This window comes from Accipiter gentilis, chromosome 16, assembly GCF_929443795.1.
Source record: "Accipiter gentilis chromosome 16, bAccGen1.1, whole genome shotgun sequence".
NCBI lineage: Eukaryota > Metazoa > Chordata > Aves > Accipitriformes > Accipitridae > Astur > Astur gentilis.
This window is the reverse complement of record NC_064895.1, coordinates 4,594,006-4,616,218: the sequence shown is the minus strand read 5'-3', so window position 1 is coordinate 4,616,218 and position 22,213 is coordinate 4,594,006. Positions and strand designations below refer to the sequence as shown.

Genomic DNA, 22,213 nt, shown 5'->3' with positions numbered 1-22,213 from the left:
GCTCGATTAAAACAACCGGGAACGTTAAAAGTCTTTTGCAGTCCCGATTCAGACCGGTTTTATTTTCTGACTGAAGAAGCCTGGCCCAAATAAGGCCACACTTCACAAGAAGGTGCATTTTGGGGATTACGTCATCTAACCAGCTACGACACACAATCTGCAAGCACTTGCATGAACGGCCACAGCACTGGCATGCTGGTGTCCTAGGAATAAAGAAATTTAACTGGGAAGGCTATGCTATGCTACCAGAAGTATGAACATCAGGAATACTGCGAGAAATGAGTACATAATTTCCAAGGACTAGAAAGTTATTCAGAGCAAGCTCTTCTTCGCCCCCCACTTTTTTTTTTTCTTTTTTTTTTTTAAATCTGTCAGCTATTAAGTATCACCAGGAAAAGCACTCCCCAGCGGATAATTCCTTTTGTTGCTTGAAATCCCCATTTACTCAATTTGTCTGTTGCTCCTTTGATCCAGTACCAATTCATTTAGTTAAGCAGCACTGCATCATCCAATAACCCAGCATCTGCACCTGACTTCAACTCCCCTTTTTGCAGAGGAAGACTTCAGATCGGAGAGGTTTTTTTTCAAAAACAAAGGTTCGTTGTACGAAAATATACAAAAAAGCTCAATTCAGAACTGACTTGCTCTATACTGTTGTTTGCTGGTCACTGAAAATGCAGATATGTAAATGAAACAGCTAAGAAAGCAGAAACAAACTCCACCTAACTATAGCAAAGACAGCAAGAAATGATACTCAATGTTCAACCCTTCCATAAAATTGGAAGAAAAACTCATTCCCCAAGAGGAGAAGGCTTTCTGCAGAGGTCTCCGCTCTTTTGGGTTGCTACTCCCAAGCAGCTTTTTGTGCCAGCATTATCAGACAGCAGATTGTAAAAGGCATAGCGAAGGAAGAACTACTCCTGGTGTCGATTTCCAGAATTTGCAGAAAAAGAAATTGTTTCAAAAGGAACTCATTTGTGTAACAGAAAAACAGAGGGAAACAATCTGCTTTTGTTCCAGAGGGGGTCATGTGAAAATGCATCAAGTCGCCTGCCAACAGCCACACAACATTAAACACTGCTTCAACAGCAGCAACTACAAGGGTTCTTTTTTAATTAGAATAGTTTCCCAATTCAGAGGAACATCGACTCCCAGAAAAATTAAACCAGTGGCCATTCGAAACACTGTAATCGGCATGTTTCCTAATACTGAAAGTAAGCAAATTCTGTGGCTGACCACATACATGAGCAGATCGCTAGCAATGCTCCCTTACCTGGAAGCCATCCCACAGCAAGGCACGCTATTCATAGAGTCATGGAATAGTTCGGGTTGGCAGGGACCTTTACAGGTCATCTAGTCCAACCCCTCTGCCATGAGCAGGGACATCTTCAACTAGATCAGGTTGCTCAGAGCCCCGTCCAGCCTGACCTTGAACGTTTCCAAGGATGGGGCATCTACCACCTCTCTGGGCAACCTATGCCAGGGTTTCACCACCCTCATTGTAAAAGATTTCTTCCTTATGTCTAGTCTAAATCTACCCTCTTTTGGTTTAAAACCATTACCCCTCGTCCTATCACAACAGGCACTACTAAAGTGTTTGTCCCTATCTTTCTTATAAACCTCCTTTAAGTACTGAAAGTCTGCAATAAGGTCTCCCCAGAGCCTTCTCTTCTCCAGGCCGAACAACCCCAACTCTCTTGGCCTGTCTTAACAGGAGAGGTTTTCCAGCCCTCTGATCATTTTTGTGGCCTTCTCTGGACCCGCTCCAGTAGGTCCATGTCTTTCCTGGGCTGAGGGCTCCAGAGCTGGACGCAGGACCCCAGGTGGGCTCTCACCAGAGCGGGGTAGTGGGGCAGAATCCCCTCCCCCGACCCGCTGGCCATGCTGCTTTGGATGCAGCCCAGGACACGGTTGGCTTTCTGGGCTGCGAGCGCACGTTGCTGGCTTGTGTCCAGCTTTTCACCCACCAGTGCCCCCAAGTCCTCCTCAGGGCTGCTCTCAATCCCTTCACCCCCAGCCTGTATTGGTACTGGGGGTTGCTCCAACCCATGTGCAGGACCTTGCACTTGGCCTTGTTGTATGTTATGAGGTTCACATGGGCCCACTTCCCGAGCTTGTCCAGGTCCCTCTGGATGGCATCCCTTCCCTCAGGCATGTCAACCTCACCACTCAGCTTGGAGTCATCTGCAAACTTGCTGAGGTTGCACTCAATCCCACTGTCTATGTAACTGATGAAGATATTAAACAGTACTGGTCCCAGTACAGACCCCTGAGGGACTCATCATTGATCTCCACCTGGACATTGAGCTGTTTACCACTACACTCTGGATACGATCATCCAACCAGTTTCTCATCCACTGAACACTCCACCCACCTAATCCATATCTCTCCAATTTAGAGAGAAGGATGTTGTGGGGGACCATGTCAAAGGCCTTACAGAAGTCCAGACAGACAACATCCGTAGCCTTATTCATTACCTATGGTCAGGAAAAAAAAAAAAAGACAAAAAAAAAAAGACACAATTATGCCACACACTGCACCTCTATATACACTAGTTATTTTTTCCTAACCTGCCTTTCTACAATGGACAGTAAAGAAATCATCCTCTCTGCCACCAAATTTTACCAGTGCAGTAAAGTCCCTGAACACCAGGGCAAGCTGGATCAGAGTCTAGAAGCACTCAGGCTTACAACCTGAAAGACACTTTACTCCTTCAAGTCCAAATATTTAATCCAGGGAAAAGCATATCTGATGTTTTAAACAAAACAAAATCACCGGACTTCCAATTCTGCAACACAAACATAATTAAGGCTAGAGGCGCACCTTGCCCCAACAAGATTGAGCCCCACCATTAAACTATTACTTTTTCAAAAATCCTCTGGATTTAGATAGACAGGGTTTTTTTGGACATCCACAGAATATTTTGCATCCTTGGTCCACTTCTGGTGCTATAAGCTGGGACATGCACTATGCTCCAGTGGCCACCCATGTGTTTGGGCAGAAGAGGTGAGCTCTGCTTGGCCACTCAGTCCAGGCATGGATGGCCCTGGTGCAGGGCAACTGAAAAGACAGGCCAAAAGCTACACAGAAATGTGCTTTTCTTGCAGTATGTATTTTTTTAAAATTAATTTCTATTAATTTTTCATACAGGCTACCAGCAGCGATAACCTGCTCTTCTAATGTACATCACTACTCTCTGAGGAAAGGGCTACTAAATACTGAAGTATTTCACCAGCTCCTGTCCTTCAAAGGAAATTCTCTCCCACGCTTTCCACAGAAAACATGTTCTGGGGCGTTTATGCCAAAAAGTGATTAAAATGTGACCAAGAATTCTTAAACGTTGTTTCTTGAGTTTCTTCTTGGAGTAACTTCAGTTTCCAAGTGCAAAGATAAAGCACGAAAATATAAAGGTTTGGCCCCCGTCCAATGCCACCCTCTTTACGCAAACTGAACAGCAGCAACAAAACATTTTGGGCTGAAAGCTCAAAGCATTAGGAGCCTGCTCCCTTTCAGCAGGATCCTCCAGCTCTCACCCTGCTGCTCAAGAACTCCCTGAAACAACAGATCCCAGTTTCCACATTTAAGTGCCTGAATTTGAGTCCCCAAAAAAATCCCCAAAATAGGCATCTAAATAATCATGGTGGCTTCTCTGAGAGCAACACGCCGTCAGGCCTGGCTGCTCAGCCTTCTTGGAAAAGAGCCACTTCCTCTGTTCTTAAATTAGGGCTTCGAAGCCTAATTTTAGACACTTGATTTTGGAAATCTCTAATTGTCTTTTCTCGTTAAAATGATGTTTCCCAGTCCCTGCCACTGCAGAGGTGACTCCTCTTTTCCCTCCTCCAAAAGTACAAACTATCCCTCCTCCAAAAACACAATGATCAAGCTGCTGTTTGCTTTTGTAAATGTACTGGAATTGAAAATGCTCAGCTGCTTGAGAACTGGAAGACAGCACCGATAATCAAAGCTGTCAACCATTTTCTGTCCACTTTCCAAAGCTGCCCAGTTTCTCCTTTCTATTCCCAAGGTCTTAACTGCTCCTTGCATGTATTTCCTTTGCCTTTCAACTTGCTGCCAACCCCAGATTCCCTTTTTTTGCCCTTTTTGAATACCTTCTTAGGTCCCAAGCATGCTTAACGATAGCATTAAAAAGTTTAGAATAAATCATAGACCATACTGATCTGAAAGTGCAAGTACATCTATTTTATGGGAAAACAGGTGAAGAATGAGTGCTGCAGATTCTGCACTTTAGTTTTGTTAAAATGCAAGAAACTATTTTTAAACTTTATTTTGCAACTGTATGTCTAGCAAAGCAATGGAGATCTTTGGCCCACCTTGCATCAGTGGCAAACCCTCCAGCCTGCTGCTGACTCATCGGGACCTACAGTGCTGAGCTTTCACGCTTACCAGCAGCACCAGCGTAAGGAAGTTTAGAAATAAATGATTTGTATAAAACTCAGGGAAGCATAAAAAATGCAGGACAAAGGAGAAGCTAGTCTCAAACAGTTTAACCTCAACAGCACTTCAAAATGTTCGAAAATGCAGGGGGTAAAGGAAGACTTTGGCCAGTTAACTAGGGGGATGATTTCATGCCATTACTTTTTCCTGTCATTCCACCTTCTCCAAATCCTTCAGTAATGACTACCTTCATACCTAAATACGGTTGTGGTAATTAAAGTATTTTACAGAACAGAAACAAATACAAGAAAGGATACTGCAAAATGGAGTAACCAATTGTGCTCAATACCCAATACCTCATTAAACCAGAATCTAATAATCTTTAGATAGGCAAGTTAAGACGAATCATAGGTCCTTGCAGTTTCATGCACATTTTGAGCAGCTCTAACCTAGCTCAAATTAGGATCTGAGCATCCTAGGATTAGGACATTCACATGCATTTCATCCCCTCGTAGTCAACAGCTCTGGCTGCACCACAGGATAACTTTAGCCAGAGGGAAAACACAGAGGGAGAAGGCCAAGCAGGAAGAGCTAGTTGGAAGCAACCACACAAATGCACCCACGGAAGTACTAGGAATCGGAGGAAAATGCTACACCACCGCCTCTCCATCCCAGAAAGATGCACTGAGCTACAAATAAGGATCTCTTGAGCTACAAAGCCCCCCTTAGCAGCAGTAGATCTGGCATCCCTCAGCGCTATGGTAAAATACTTTTTGCAACAGCATGCATTTTCCTGGAATAAAACATTTGAGGGGGTACCCTGTGCCCAGCCACCACGCTGATACCCCAGCACCGCAATACTGGAAACTTCCTCACTGCTGCCAGCTTACAGCACGGTGCTGTTAGAGTAATAAAGTGCAGATTGCAAAAGTATTTACAGAAATAAAACAGGGAGGAAGAAAAGGCAAAGCACGCAGGTTTATTCAACTGCAGTGTTTAGAATAGCAGGCAATTATAAAATGTGCAAGGACACTGCACAGACAACTCCTGGCTGGAGCTTAAAGAACTGGTTTGGGTTTTTGGGTTGTTTTTTGTTTCTTAACGGGAAACAGAAGAGAGGATCTGTAGCAAACTAGGTTAGATGGAAACAGGGAGAATATGTACATGGCACAAGAGCTACAAGTTGACTTTTTTGGAAGGAAAGCCAAAGCACAGCATTTGTTATATAGCTTTGCTCCAAAGCCCTCCTCCCCACGCAATGTATGAGTTTTTATTAGCAGCTACTGTTTTAATCTGAAGCTCTGCCTTTTTTCAAAGGCTGTGCTGATCATGCAATTGGGAAAACGTTGCCAGCTGTAGCTCACAATGGCAAATTAGCCAGAGGAAGCCTGAGACGCTAAAGAGAGAGACCTGAGAAGATAAAGGAGTCAAAAGCTAAGGCCAGAATGCCATAAGAACTGCAGCTTTCATTTTGGGTCTCCTTTCTCTTATCCAAGTGCCACCTGCAAGAGGGTCCGAAAAACTCCTCCTCTCCCCTTCAATCTCTGTTTGTGCACTTCACTCAAACCACCTTTTCATTTCCACAAGAGAAAGATAAAGGTACAGTCCCCAAAGCCTATTTTAATGAGTCTTCTTGGTCAAAAGGCTGCGTTCTCCAACAACAGAGCTGATGAGACCACAGCCAAAGGAGAGAGAAGCCCCGTCTTGCATGACCGTTCCTAACAGCAGAGTTCAAGAATACTGTATAGCTTCAAGACAGTAAGCTTCAATTTATTATTTTTTTAAACATCCACATCTCATAATTTCATATTAAAATTTAAGAAGCAAGAAGTAGGTAAAAAAAAAAAAAAAAAAGAGTTACAAGTGGGGCCATCCTCCCACGTGAACCCTCATTTCCTCCAAAACCCCACAGCAGTGGCACCGAGTGAGCATCCGCCACCAGCCTGTCCCTTCCCCCTGCCAAAACGTTGCTGTGCCAAGGTCTGAGCCCAGGGGACATCTCAAGAATAAAACTGAAAGTATAGGACACATCTATGATTCTTGGTTATCTTCTTTGCATTTATTAGCTTGACGTACAAAAGCTTGCTATCCGACCCATAAAAGCACCTGCAAATCTCCTGCACATGTGAAACACCATACAAAGCAAGAAATGGATGTGTGCAGTTATCCAGTAAACAAGGTTTAGCTATAATAGTGTTATCTGGGGTTCACATGCTGACTAGATACAGCAACCCAATAAAAAGCTGAGAAACTAAAGGAAGATCATGAAAGCTGAGGGTGACAGTCATGAAGGTTATGCTACACCGTGCAAATCTGACTAGTACAGGGATAACAGCACATACAAAACCTGGATTGAGATGCGCTGCTGCAATGTGTAGCTACAACCCCTGTTTTCAGACGGGTAAACGATACCTTTTGGAGGATCACTTGAGTTTGGGAAACAGATCACACTGAAAAAGCACACACACAAGCTACCCTTAGGCAAGTTACAGTATGTTAAGTATTTATTTGCATGTTTACTTTAATTTCCAGTGAGCATGGGGTAGTACCTGGAATGCTATGGGAAAAGTGAGATTCCCTGGTGGGCCATAACACACAAAAAACCTCAACATGTAATACACTGAATTAGTTACATTCCTCAATAAAAGTGAATTTTTACCCTTCTACCTAAAGGAAGAAAAGATGCATACTGACACTGTAAATGCACACCAGAGCTTGCCTTTCTGCTGTTTCTTCATACAGCCAGCCACCCTACAAGAAGTCAGTCTTAAAACTTTTCTATTTTCCTGCTGTACCCCCATGAGACGCAAGTTAATCATGTACAGCTGCAGCTGCATCAATACTTGGTGCCTTCATTTTAAGATGCTAGACATCATGCCAGACAGTACTGTTCACTGTGTACAGTTGTACTAACAAAAAAAAAAAAAAAAAGTCAGGCAAGTACAAATGACAGCTAGCTTTAAATAGAAGAAAGTACCAAAAACGTTACTTTTCCCACCATTCAGAAAACTGAGAGAAATGAAGAAAAATGACTCCAGGTACAACTGTTATGCCATGGCATTGTGCTGCTCAGGACAAAACCCTGCTGCTAGGTGCTCTGTTAAACCCTCTGCCTTCAAAACAGTACAAAAATAATATGTTCATCATTCAGAAACGCAACTGCCTTTGAAGATCTAATCTCCTTTCCAAAGGATAAAGGAGTTAACACTATGTAAGGCAAGATTTTGATCCTTTTTTTCTTCCTGCCCAGGACTGACAAGCAGTACTGAGAATGAAGCCTACACGTCCTCATAAAAGAGCAGAAGAGGAGACAGAAGATTTCTTACAGATGCATCAGTCAGATCATTTCTCCCCTTTCCCTTCTTGTACAACACAGGCCCCTAGCACATCTGTAAACAAAGTGTTGCAAAAACCCACACAGCCAGCTGATGGCATTTATGTTACAGAAGCTCAGGGCTGAAAAGCCTGGTGGGTCCTGAGCAGCTGAATGTCCTTACCTGTGCCAGACCCATGCCAAACCCACAGCTGCTGAGGATCAGCAAGTTTTGGGGTACCAAATCATCGCTGCAACAAGGGTCCCTGAAAACAATGACTGACTCCTAGAGTGGTTAGAAAAGAAAGCATTTCTACCTGTACATTTCCTTGGTTTGACGTTGGCAGCGTTTTCCTAAATGTTACTTCATCAGAAGACCCTGCTCCAGGATCTAACTACTGCAGTTTCTTGTATTTTATTCTTTGTTTTAAGGGGAGAAAGACCAACCAACCAATTAAAAGCAAATACTGTAGTGGTAAAGTTCGGTGTGATCTTATCACTGACTCTTTCTATGAGCTTTAAAAAGACTACTGGAGGAAAAAAAACCACACTGTCCACACATCTGGCAACTGCCAAGCTGTTTCATAACACAAAAAATACAGGCACCTGCAGAAGTCAGGCAGGGAATTCCAGCAAAACAAGTCTGTTTCCTCCAAAATTTAGCCACTCTCTTCTTTCATTAAGAGGCAACAAATTCCTGATGCAGTGGAAACATCACTGCCATTAACACCTGTTCCAACGAAGGACCCAGCTAGACTGAACCCCCGCTTTGGTGCCAGCGTGCAGAATGTTTTACTACATTTGCTTCATACTTTCAAAAGCACCTGAGCAAAGGCAGGGTCAGTACTGTAATTTGCTATAACATATCTGCTTTAAATACAGGACAAACCAATACCCCCACAAGCAGCAGACAAGAAGGGTACCAGACAAGTACCAGGAAGGCAAGGGGTTACCAGATATGCCGCCTCTGCCTCACCGCTTGCAGAAAGTCTCTCCAACAATGTCTTCGGCAACTTGCTTGCTCCTAAAGATGAGAAGCTCCCCTCCATACAGGCATTTTTTCCTGCTCACGCCTGTAACGGCTCATGCCCACGGGTAACCCTCAGGCTGACAGCCATCGCATCACCTCAGCCTTGCTCTAACTTCTCCATTCAGCCAAGTCCATAGCTATAAAACCATATCCAGGGCGTGTGGCATAACCAGAAGCAACCAAGAACAGATTTGACGCTGCTGCAAGGCGAGCTTTCATTCCTTCCCCATCCTCCACCCTGCCTGGGTGGAGGGAGGCAGGGAAAAATTGAAGTAGCCCCAAAAAAACAGCCAAGCAAGAAGAACAGCTTTCAGCCAGGTCCAACCCTGAAATGTTCAGAATACAGAGGAGACAGGTTTTAAGATGCATTACTATGCTTCTGTCTTGAAAACCTGCAGGACTAAGGATGGTCTCAAGGCCGGTCAGATGTGAGAGGGCAAGACTCAAGGGGAAGGGGGAGAACGGTAACCACTGAGAGACCCAACAGATGGAGACCAAAACCAGATTTCTCCCCAAAAAAGGCACCTTGAATCCTTTATTCAATCTAAACACAGCAAAAGTATTCCAATAGAAACACAGCTTATAAAAAGAAATACACAGAAAAAGATTGAAATAAAAAGCTAAGCAGATAGTGAATATGACTGAAAACTCTTACTACACACTGCTCAGCCTGAAGCTGAGGACCCTGAAGACAGAGGGGAAGTACCTCCTTTAATTCTCAGCCTTAAAGAATGTTATGCAATAAGAAACGATGATCAACAACCTTACCAGTGATATGAGACGCAAGTCGAGTGCAGTAGCCCAAGACTAAATTTCAATGAGAATTTTGATTTTCTGATAATACCAAACATTTTTTACACCCAGAGCTTAAAACTAATTATATGAGAAAAACTAACTACCAGATAATTAGAAAATGATTTACATGCTGAAAATAAAATCTTTCTGCTTTACTACACTGCTTGCAGCAAAGTGAAAACCTAACTTACTGTGTATTTTATAAGCGCTTATATTTTGCTGGGAGTGAAAGGTAGGAAAGAATTAATTTGTGTTTCATTTGCCACACTTGCAAAGCAACTCTTTAAATTCTGGGCAAAAGACAAGTTTTTTAGTCTCTACAGTAAAACTCTGTGCGCATCTACGATACGAATGGCAATATATTAAAAATTGCTTAGCAGGCAAAACCAAACTTTTACATTGTGAGTGTGTCTATTTCATATATGGTTTGTACAGACTGTGTAGGATACAGAACAATGCTTCAGGCAATGAAATCGCTTATTCATGTTGGCAGCTCTCTGAAGTTTCCCCCTCTGGCATCTCACCACCACCATGACTCTATTTTTACTGCATGCTAAAAGCAAAAAATGCTTTTGTGCAAAAAACCTCATGAACCAATTTTTCAAATATCAAAAGACAGTTCCAGTGGTTGGAGGTTATTTTTCCACAAAGTTTTTATCTCTCTGGAATACAAGTCCTCCACACAGATGTGTCATCTCTAAAATAAACAGCAACAGAGGGACTCTTCATTTAAATAGACCTGTTAGTCTGAACCTGGGAAACTAAATGCTCAAGTTCATGGCCTCATGCAGGAACTGGTACATGGTCGAGGACAGAGAAAGGAAAAAAACCAAAAACCAACCAACCAGATTTGGTTAACATTCTGTTCTCACATTAATGACCGACAGCTTAGGTGGGAATTTGGTAGGGGTCTCGGCAAAGTGATGCTGCTGTAAGGAGGGACATGTCAGAGCTGCCAATGGCTGATGTTCCTTCATTGGTTCAGCCCAAAACCCAGCCCTGCTCCTCTGTTCCGCAAAACAAGTTCCCAGGGCGTTGGGTGAATAAGCTTTTAAAAGGCAAAGCCTGAAAAACAGATACAGAGAGAAACATGAAAGTGAGAAGAGGAGCAGCAAGGAAAAACGAAGGGGGAAGAGGGCTGGAAAAGCCCTTAACTTCATCGCTAAGCTCCTTCACAGCGTGCAATTGGCAACTCACTTACAGTCCCCGCCACTGTAGGTGCAGATGGTCATCTCCTCCCAAGGACACACATCTCTCCTTCAGAGGCAACACAGCACTAAAGGATGTAAAGCACTCACTCCAAGACGATCGTTTTTCACACACTGTAAATGGTTAAAATCTGGCGACATCCCTGTGTTCTCACCAAGTGTGTCCTACAGGACTCAAATCTGTATTTTAGCAGCTTCCTAAATGTGTATTTTAAGACACAAAGTCAATCCCCACAAATGCTTAGAAAACTAAACTGTGCTATATGCAACTGATACCCGTGTTGGTGGAAATTCAGGATAGCTTGGCAATTGCTCAACTGGAGTTTAGAGTCAAGTATCTTATCTAAAGGAGCTTTGCACTGAATGTAGAAGGAATGAGCCAATTAGAGGAACTTAAAAAAATGAGAGAAAAACCTTTGAAAACAACATTAGTGGTCCCTTCCTGTACCTTAATGCAACCACTTAGCAGTGGTGATAGAACAAAAAATCAATATAAAGAAGTACCAATGGATGTTATTTTTGTTCTGCAAGGCATAACCAGACTTGCAGCCTGTTTTTTCTTGCTTCAAAGGGAGATGACTATGGTTTTGAAAGGGCAGAAGAAAGGGTAGTGAAGTTAGAGGTTCCAGGAACCTGTCAAGTAAAATGAAGGACCAAGTATGGCCTCTGAAGAACTACTCGGGAACATGATGAAGGCTGCAAAACCAGAGGACAAGACTACAACCATTTAAACTCTCATGACAAGTGGTCCGACATCATCATTGGCTCTAAAAATGGCTTATGCCCATGCACAATTTTTATCTATAAGCAAGTAGAGGCAGCAGCAGCAGCTCATGCATTAGCAGGGCAATGATCTACACTGAAACACAGTGGCCCTCCTGTGACTACCTGTATTATATTTTTTTCTCCTCATTTTTAACTGAACAGGCAAGGCTTGCCAAATGCAGTACTCCTTACTGACTTGCTTAGTGCTATCTCTCTCCATCTCTATGTAATGGGTCTGCCACCCTATATATTGCTGGTGTCCCTCGCACTTGTGTTTTCCCTCTAGCTCTCACACTGCATTTTAACCTCTTGCAGAAGGTGATGGGGACACCCACCCAAAATTTCCCAGCCCATGGTCGAGTCCACCGGCTGGGGCCACGCAAGCCCAGCCACCTCTGCTCTAGCTGGAGCAAACGAGAGGCTGCAGAGGCGACTGTGGTGTAAGCTGCACCTTCTGGGTGGCACACAAGTCAGAATTCAATAAAATATGAAAAAACTGGCTCAAATCTTTTGCAAGAGGCTTTTCTGCTTAGGCCTGTTAAGGAAGCAGAGAAAAATCTGTAAGTAACCAGGCCTGCTGGACTAGCAGCTTATTTTCTGTCACTATCTCACATACGTTAATAAAACCCAGAAGATTCTGAACCACATTACAAGTGCAGGTATTTTCCCCATTAATGAGGCTTCACGTGTGCAATAAGTCAAGCTCACAAGACTAACGTAAAGCTTAACAACACTCCAAAAGGCCACTGTACGTGAGTGAACTGAGGGAGAAATACATGATGCAAGGGATAAATGCATGAGCCTAATTTAGGACAAACAGCTGAGAGGTTGCACCAGTTCACAGGGTCTGTGATCAGCTAAGAGCAACTTCTCCATGCCAGTACTGGAAAAGATAAATGAACCACCAAACCGGAATCAGACATTCACCATAAGCATCTGCTACCCTGCAATCCACATTAACTGTATACATAAAAATGCAAGCACAACTAACTATCATTGTGTCCTTCAAAAACAAATCCAGATTCCTGTGCCTCTACCAACATTGTCCCGCAGCCACCACGTGAGGTCTTGCTCAAAAGCATGCGAGCAGCCACATGAGTGAACTGAACATGTAGATGCTTTCTGGTAAGCACACGTGCCATGCACCCAAACTAGCATGCCCTTTGAACTTCAGCATGCAAAAAGGTTTCTCCAGTTTCTTTTTCTAAAGGGCAGGGCAATGTTAAACATCAGAGAATGTCATCCTCCTAACCAGTTAAAGTTTTAATTATTGTTATTTAAGTCAAAGGTTCTCCCTACTGTTTGGCTAGGAGATGATTCTCAAAACGATGATTCAAAACATCAGCATTTCTAAAAGGCACCCAGGAGCAGGAGATAATCCTTTAGGAAAAGGTTAACAGAAGCTTTCTGATTAAATTACATGCACAGAAACAGCATGTCTAAGGGGAAGCCTATAAAGATTAAGGCATAAAGGTCTATAGTTCCCCAAGACTTCATCAACTCGAGTGAAACCAAACCTGTGGACACAGGACCAGCTCAAGAACTAGACCCCTATGTTCAGATCCCTGTGCTGACAATTGATAAAGTAGTGGCAAACGTACCAGCAGATTTCTTTTGCTCATTTCTAAGAGCTTCAAGACCTGATTTGATCTTCAAGACCTCTATCTGAATACGGATACCATGGTTTTAACTCAGTAGATGCAGAGAAGCTCCTCCACCAAGCTGTGGTCTGCTCCAAAAACACAACCATACAGCATCTAAGGGAAGAAGACATCTTCCCATAACTAGCACTTGCTAATGCTTCCCAGCAAGTTTGTAACAGCATTGGGGGGGGTTGGGGGGGGGGGGGGGGGGGAAGAAAGAAAAAAGAACAAAATAGGCACCAATGCAAACTTGCATGCTTATGAATAAATTAGCTAAATACATGGCCTAAACCTTAAGACACTGAGAGGTATATTATGTTTAATAAGCTAAAACACATTATTCTGCAACTTACTACCTGTTAGTTTTCGTCTAACACTGGTAACATCCTTAAGAACCGTGACACCAATAGAAGTGTCCATCAGCATGCATATACCTTAAAAACTGGAGTGTTATTCGACGTCAAGTCTATGTCCTTTGTTTTAGAGCAGAGAGCCTGAACCTGTGCATTGGAAGAAAGCAATTGCCCTCCAGTCACAGCAAAGCCAGCTAGCAAGAAGACAAACAGTTTTCTCAAGGTCACAAGCAGGAGAGAGAGGAGTGCTTCCTAAGCGATAACAGAAGAGGAATAGTCACTTTGTTCAAATCACTGACCTGGTGTCTCAAAAGGTAGGATTACCTAGGGATCAAAGAGTAGGGCAGAATTTGAAAATGCAGGGAAAAAAACAAGTTTCCTCCACATTTGTTGTAGCTTTGCAAAAGCAAGTTTTGTCTCCTGTAAATGTTAGAGCAACTCAGTGCATTTAGTCATCACCCAAAGCATCTCACTTGGCAGGCAAATGCTTGGTATGAAGCTTTGACACGGAGGTCAATTAAATCCAGACAACTTTAGCATAAACACAAGTTCATGGAAGGTTTTTATATTTCTATCTGCTCAATATGCTGTTGGTCATCAACAAAGCTATCATTAACAAAGCATAACCTCTACAGCTAATAATGCTTAAATAAGAGCATGCAAAATACCCAGATGCAAAGGGATGCTAAGACCAACTCTTAATTCACAGCACTGAGTTCAGCAGAAGTAGCATGATTCATTTGTTCTTGGAGAAGTGACAATTACACTTAGCAGCATGCATCTAAAATCTCTACACCTGGCAAAGGGATTTATTACACTGCCATTGTGCTTTCTAAATGCTTGACACTTTGTTTTTCATACGAATCAACCATTTCATCAAGGAAACTAAATAATCCTCCAACGCATCAAACACACCAGGAAAGTATTTACCGACCACATACTTTGGACAAGTTTGCTCTTGTGCTCTTGTTTACCCTGTAAGATGTTATGTGTCCTAAATGCAAAAACACAAATAGAGAAACCAAGGCAATAAATTTAGGAGATTAATTTCATTAAACAGATCTAGGGAGAGCCACTGAGTACACAGTCCACAGCAACTCTACAAGTTACCTCCACAGGAAGACTGGAGGGAGCACTTATTTGACCTGTCAATCAAAAAAAAAAAAAAATCTATCCAGGTCACTGTTTGCAATACCTTTATCAAACAGAGATATAACTGCTGCTGGACACAGGGAACAAGCTTCAGCACCCTCGGGAACCCAGATACGAACGACTTTACCCATCAGCACTTAGGAACTCCAGAGATGTCAGCCAAAGCAATGCCCTCTTAACTGTATTGCTGCAATACTGAATTTAAGCAGCCTTAGGAAAGGCCATAGTAAAGCAATTTGAACACTGAGTTTTTAAACAGACTAACTTCTGTGTAATTAATTGATTATCCTTTTCATTTGTCCTTGTGTGTGATCTTCCATCTAAGGGAAAAGTGTTTCTGATGCTAGCATGCATAAGCCACTTGGATTGTGGGAATCTTCTGCATTTTTAACACATTTAAAAATCACAAAACAAATTAGCAACTATATTGCGTATGACAAAACAGCTACAGATTACAAGGATTATTGTCAGTTTTGTGAAGCATTTAGATGCACACAGGGAAGCGTGCTCTGACTGGCATGCAGTAAGCATCAATTTCTTAAGTCTATTACGTAGTCAAACAGCCTTCAAAAGCATGTGTTGCAACCTGGAAGAACATCATTTTGTACACTGTAAAGAGAGGAAAACAAGAGCATTCCTCTAAATAGCTTAGGCCAACATCCCTAAAAGTATTCCTGTGCTTAAACAGCTTTATAGATCTCACCCCATAAGACTAATTTCGGACACAGCAATGAAAAAAGGTAGCAAAAGTGGACTGAGATTAAGAGGACAAAATAAGCATGTTTTTCAGTTATGCAGGGGAGGTTATAGCAAACAGCACCATCACCTATACATGCCTCCACGACCTATACATAGAGCTGCCAAATCTATGTGGAGCTTTAGTAGCTTTGAACAGGCCACAGAATTTGATTGTGACCCCCCTCAAGACAGCATACCACCCATGAGAGATAAAAAACAAAACCCCAAGAAATAATAAGTGGAAGTATTTGTGGCTCTGCTCCTCAACAATGAAAGAGCATCCCTGCCTCCGTTTGTGAGCAGACAGAGAGCAAACCCTCAATGTCTGGAATAAAAAAAAACACCCCACACCACCAAGAGCCCATTTGCTCCGCAAGGCTTTCCCAGTCCAAAGAAGCCTCTCCAGCACGACCCATCCCAGGAGTCAACCCTGTGCCCGGCACGGGAGCTCTGGCTTCTTGCCACCGCAGCAGAAACCCCCAGCCAGGCAGCAAGCAGAGCAGTGCCTAAGCCATCTCCTGTGCTGGCAGCAAGGTGACACCCAAATTCCGCCGAGCCCACCCTCCTGCCTGATGGCTGCCCCCCATACCGCTCCTGCCCAGCCCAGTGGGCAGAAGCAGGCAGGAGCAAGGATGAACACTCATTAGTGACACCCTTCTAGTGCTAGATCCAAGAGGGACAGAGGGGACAATGGGACACAGAGGCACAAGGCTGTTTTAACATGGGACTGTATGCAATTGCTGTTTCTCTCAAAGATTTGTCTCGGGTGGGATGCAGACAGTGTTAACTGGGAAACTCGCTTCATCCACCAAAGAGCGAGGACTGCGGAGACCACTAGAAGACAGGCAGAAGATGAGCATTTTAACCTTGAAAGCAGCACCACCTTGATCTGTACAGGTGGGTTTTTTTCTGAGCTCAGCAGAAACAGAAGCGTTTGATGTTGCAATGTTTGCTGCCCCAGAAATGAGGAAGGTAAAGGAACGAGGTCAGCCCAGTACTTGAGAGCGTTTAACCAATTACCAACTGAATGTCACTTACAAGGAATATGCTCCCCAAAGGACAGCTCTGGATTGCTCTCAGTGCCAGGCTTTCCACCTGCAGCTGCCGGACTTGAGCACCAGGTCAACCTGAAATCCTAGAATATGGTCAGTTCCACCATCGTTCCAAAAATCTGAATCTTCAAACATATTTCCAAAAATCTGCTCCTAGCAAGTCACAAAAGAACGAGCAATCAAAGGTGCTGCCCAGAGGCCTGATGTATTTACGGTATTATTTCCAATTTACTTTTTTTTCCCCATTAATCGTATCTTCTCTAAGTTAATTCCTCTTGTAAACAACACAAAATGAAGGTGAGCAGGGAAAGAAGAGATTAGACCAGAGAATTCAAAATATTTTATTTCAACTCTGGCTGTACTAAAGGCAAGGAATGCAACAAGAGGAATTCTTACTGAGAAATGTAAAGACAACATCAACTTACTAAAAATACTGCAGTAAATATACCCAGAGACTGGTCAGACTAAGTATCCTCAATGATGCTATATTTATGTACCAAATATGCACCAGTTTTAGTCAAAGACACTTCATGTGATCAGCTGCTGGTATGTAAAAGATTCTAAACTACACACAGTGCAATTGCTTTTTAAAAAGCACAGTGAGGCAAACAGACCAGCAGCCAGACTCTTCCCCAGCTTGCAAGATAAAGCTCCATGGCATATTAATTTCACTGCTGCTCTCTCTGGTTGCACTGCTCTCTCCTGCATTAAAATACAGGAGACTTAACTTAGATCACTTAGGATAAATTCACTTAGCCACCTATGGATAAAAACACAAAGTTCCTAAGGGCTTCCAGCGTGCATTACAGGTGTAAAGTGTATCTCGTAAGAAATTCAGTAAAATCCAGCAAAATTCTGGCACGTCTTTTAGTGTCCTTGACCCATGTCAGTTGGCAACAGCATCTTCGAGGGCAAACCCACTCTTAACTTCAGCAAACTCAGCACAGTGGTCCCTTTCATCTGCTCCTCAGTTCATGTGAAGCTGGAATGGGATCTCCACCCAGCTGACCCCAGCCACCTCCAGGCACCACAGGTTTTCAAGGGAAATCCTCACTCTATGCGTGCAAGGACAGGTTACCCCCAGGCAGAGTACATGCCTTGGCTACTCGTTGCTCTCAAAACAGATTATGTCTAGTGCACCCCAAATACATGAATACTTCTATAAGAAACTCCAGCTTTCATTGCCAAACAGCATCAGATGACCATGCGTGCCACAGGCTTACTCTCCGTGACGCAGCTTCAACTTCTGTTAGCAGTGGTGAGGATACACCAGTATTTATCTCTAGCCATGGAGTTTTCTAAGAGCAGAGGAAAACCTCAGGCTGCGACTGCACTGAAGGAACGAGGAAGGCTTAGAGTGAAATATCAGAGTTATATTGCAAAACTCTTCAGCGTTATTCACAAGTTCATATTAAAAATAAATAACCCCCCCTCCCTCTATGCTAGCAGCTAAAAACTGATGCAGCAACACCGTTAGCCCACATCTACAAAAACTTCACAGCTGCAAAACCCTCCAGCCAGCCAGGGCCACAGCGACAACTTACGCCGACCACTTATGGCAGGCCCACAGCTGCCAGGTCCTGGGGGAGAGCTGCTCCTGCAGAGATAACCTCAGGCTGGAAGCAACCTGGCCCAAACCTTGGGCAAAAAGCTGTGCTGCGCCGCTGGAGACGCCTGCCTGCCTGCCCGCTTGCCCTCCTCTGGTTTCAGCTGCAGGGTGTGTTTCCATTTACACAGAGCAGTTTTGGAGACTTCCTGATCGGAAGCATCCTAACTGCAGCTGTGCCCCTGCCTTGTTTTCCCTCGTCATCGCTAGCAGCCGGCCGAGCTCTTTGCTTGCATTTTTCGCTGCAGCCCCGAGTACTCTGCTGCGGTACCGAATCCCCAGCACCAGCGATCACCCAAAGCATTGAGAATACAAATTAGGCATACGGGGCACTGCCGTTCAACCGTGGCTGGGACGCTGAGTAGGCAGCACACCCAGCTGCGGAGGGAGAAACACCTCTTGCCACTGCTGAGAAAGCCAAGATGTTACTATTCCTGCCCGGGTCTGCAAAACTGGCCTTTTGTCTGCAGATTCAGAGGATGGATCAGTGCCGGAAAGCTCTCCGGATCGGATCCTCAGCTGCTGCGTCCCTGGGAGGCGGGAGGAGGAGGAAGGCAGAAAAGCAGCCAGCGCAGGCAGGGAAGGAGAAACACTTAAATTGCCCAAGACCTCCGCATAACCTGAGCATTGCCAACTTCCAATGCTGCTGATGCCCGAGGGTTTCCAGGTGAAGGAAGAGATAAAAGCAAAGTCATAAAGTTTTTAAGAAAGTCCCTGCAGACGCAGCTGACATACTGACACATTTCCATCGCATGCACTTTTCTACTTACTTCCTAATGCTTGTACTCTTTAATGATATAGGTTTTAAAACGGGTAGGCACCCTTTAGAAGCACTGCACATCTCCATGGCGCTAGTTTAATGTGGCATTTGCCCTGTCCCACAGACAAACCCGGGAATGACTGTACAGCGGCTCCATTTCTAAACCAGTAACGTGGTCGGGGGCGGTAAGCAAGACGGTGGGCTCAGGTGAGAAGAAGAGGATGAAGAAGAGGATGAAGAAGAGGATGAAGAAGAGGATGAAGAAGAGGATGAAGAAGAGGATGAAGAAGAGGATGCACACGCACACCCCAGGGGAAAAGACGGGTCAGGGTTTTTTGTTTGGAGCCGTAGCAGCGCTCAGCTCCTCCCCAGCTCCCCGGGCAGGCAGCGTACGGCCGAGGGCCGTTTCCTCGCCGTCCAAGGCAGCCGGGGGGGGGGGGGGGGAGCGTGTTTCCCCCCTTTCCGCCCGTATTATTTCTCTCGACTCTGTGCCCCGCCACGGCGGAAGGCCCCTCCGCCGCCGCCGCCCGGGGATGCAGTAGCCATGGCAATGCGAGATTGCATCATGCTCTTGACTAACTGCACCGGGGAAAGACGCTCCCGGCCAAAAACCCCGGCCCTTCCGCCGCCCCGTCCCTTCCCTCCCTCCCTCCCCCGGCCCGCCCGCTCCGCCGCCGCCGGCCCCGGCCCGGGCCCCGGCCGCGGCCCCCGGCGCTCAGCCCGCCTTCGCCCGCCGCACTTGTTGCGCTCCCCGCGGAGCGGCGCCCCCCGCGGCCCCCATCCCATCCCGTACCCGCACCCCTCCTCCTCCTCCTCCTCCTCCTCCGGGCCCGGGCGGCCGCGCCGCATCCCGCCGCCGGGCGAGGAGCCCCGGCGCTGCCTGCCCGCCCTCCCTCACCCCCGCCCGGGGGACGCGGCCCTACCTCACGGCGGCGGCGGCGGCGGCGGCGGCGCTGGGGGCGGCGGGCGGGCACCGGCCGGTTCTGTCACGCTGCGGCGCCGCGGGGGCGGGGCCGGGGGCGGGCGCGGGATGAGGGAAGCCCCGCCCCCTCCCCCCAGCCGGCCGTGGGCTGACCGTGACGTAAGAGTGGTGCGGGGGGCTAACGGGCGGCGGCGGCGGCGGCGGCGGCGGCGGGGGGGGGGGGCTATGACGTCACGGCCGCGGAAGGTTCGGGAGCGAGGCGGGGGAATGGGGCTGGGTCCGCGCGGGGCTGGCGCTGGGCCCGGCGCCCACTCGTGAGGATTAAAGGAAATGTTGAGCGGGTCTCGGTGAAGTCGGGGTTTTCCCGGGGGCCGGGCGGTGGGAGCAGGAGGCCCCAGTGAAAACCAGTACGGGGTCACGTCATTAAAGACTGTCACGATGAGATGAGCCGCACGCCTAGATTAAAGGTCGGAGCAAACATCGGTGATCTGTTCCCCTGTGTTTTGAGTAGCGGGCTTTGCGACATTATAGCGGTCTTAAAGAGAAGCTCGGGGTGCAATTAATATGCAGGATTTTAACCCGGCCGTACGATAAACACCCTGGTTTTGTCGGGTGATTTGGATGCACATACCAAGCCCGTCCCCACCGTGTCGGATGTCGGCGGAAGGAATCTTGAAGCATCCTCTTCGGCTCCTCTCCAACGGCCGGGACGCTTAACGGAGGGTGAAAAGTCCCCGCTACCTGCTCCAGACGCTTCGTTACCTCCACGAGGTCCTAACGGGGCCGTAGCGAGGCAGCCTTGGCTTTAGTATGGCCAACGGGAAGAAAGCGGTTTGTTTCTTTCCGTCTCTCACGTACTCCCTCGTGCTGGAAGACAACCTTTGAATTTCTTCCCTCCCCCCCCCCCCCCCCGAGAGTTTGTTCCATCTCTTTGCTAATTAAATGAAAATGTTACATAAATAAAGAGCAGCTTTGCTTTGCAAAGGAGAGGTGTCGAGCAGCAATTTGCATGGGTTTTATTCAAGATCAAGTATCTGCCCTTCCATGAAGCAGTCAGCAATTTGAGAAAGCTGGAGGAAAAAGGGTTTCCTGGAGCTTCCTCTGCGGCTGTAGAAGGCGGCCGTACAGGTGAAGCCATCAAGGTTCATGCCAACCCAACGTCTAGCGCCTTCTCCTGGGCAGTAACGCGCCGGTCCCGTGTCCACGGTCATTTAGCTGAAGGTAAACGTGTGTTGCAACCTCACCTACCGTGGCTGAAGCTCGGCGTGCAAACAGCTCCCAGAGGTGATGCCGGGCTGCAAACAGGCAGCGCAGTAATGCAGCGTGTTTGCCCGGTGGGATCAGAAATGATCTTCCCTAAGCTCTTACTGGGACAAGAAAAAAAATCTCTCTCCAAAGTAGACATCGAGGCTGTGCCATAGGTTTTTGTTTAATCTTATTTATTGCTTGCTAGAGTAAGGTGTTAATAGGGACGCTTTTTGGGTTGGGTTGAGGGGTTTTTTTCCTTTTTGTTTTAAAGCCCAAGTCTCCATTTCCCTTTCTCTTTGAAGGACCAAAACCCTGTATGATTCTTGTGTGTGTGATTTGAGGCTTTGTAGCAGTTTTCAGTAAGGTGTGAGCACTCACAACTGTCCTCGCCTACGTGTTTTAACACTTTGGAAAAACAAACGAAAGCCAGCACAACTCTCGTGCGAGTACGCCTTTCTGAAGGCCCTTTGCCCGACTTTGTGTTTTGGATGTTTCCAAGGCATCCCTTCTTGTTTGAGGGGAGTCAAGCAATTTTTAGCAAAATTAATGGAAGAAGGCACAAGTCCCATTTTTTCTCACTTGAGCTAAAATGTCCTGAGCTCATTGAAACGTGACCAGCATTAGGTCTTTTCACATCTGTAAATCTGAACTTGACTTTTCAATGTGCTTTAAATAAAGTTGCTTCCCAACGGGCGTACACATTTGTTTCCATGGTTTATTGATGAGAGATGATTGCACCAACTGTTCCTTTCACAGCCAAAACAGCTTTCTAAATCTGGAAGGTGCTTAAATAATTAAGATTCAATCTGGTGGTTTAAAAATAAGAACCATTTGCAACTTTAGATGCAAAAAGGGACGGAGCGGGGCGTAGGGATGTAGGCAGAGAGGTGGGTGGTGGCCGGGAAGCGAGCGGCACCCCGGCCAGGGGAGGGACGTGCCGCTGCCCGGTCCCCGCGCCGTGTTTCGCCCGATTCTGCCAAAGGCTGGCACGCACCTGCTTCGACTCCCTCCGCCACGGAGCTTGCTCTTCTCGCTTGATGGTGGGGTTTTAATGGGGCTCTGTATGCCCCAGGGAGTCGAGAAGCTGGCACTGGAGAGGGGGGACGCAGCTGCTGATGGGGGAAAGGATGAAGCTGGGGGACAGACGGACGGACTTTGGGTTTGCCAGCCTGGCTCCAGCGTGAGACTCCCTGCTCACCCACGGAGCTGCCGGTTCTTCCCTCTCCTGGCCTC

General features: G+C 46.0%; 1 protein-coding gene across 3 annotated transcripts in view; it reads right to left on the bottom strand.

Annotated features, from left to right (window-relative positions):
• The window catches only part of ELOVL5 (ELOVL fatty acid elongase 5), a 38,791-nt gene extending 18,997 nt beyond the window's left edge, over positions 1-19,794 (bottom strand). Inside the window, exon 1 of one of the 3 annotated variants that reach the window (XM_049819410.1) lies at positions 19,734-19,794. The gene's annotated coding sequence lies outside the window, so the exon portion shown is untranslated. Of the gene's footprint in view, positions 1-16,430; positions 16,528-19,733 lie in introns of those variants that run through there. The other 2 variants (XM_049819411.1, XM_049819412.1) reach the window with 2 other exon arrangements.
• Positions 19,795-22,213: the final 2,419 nt, after the last annotated feature.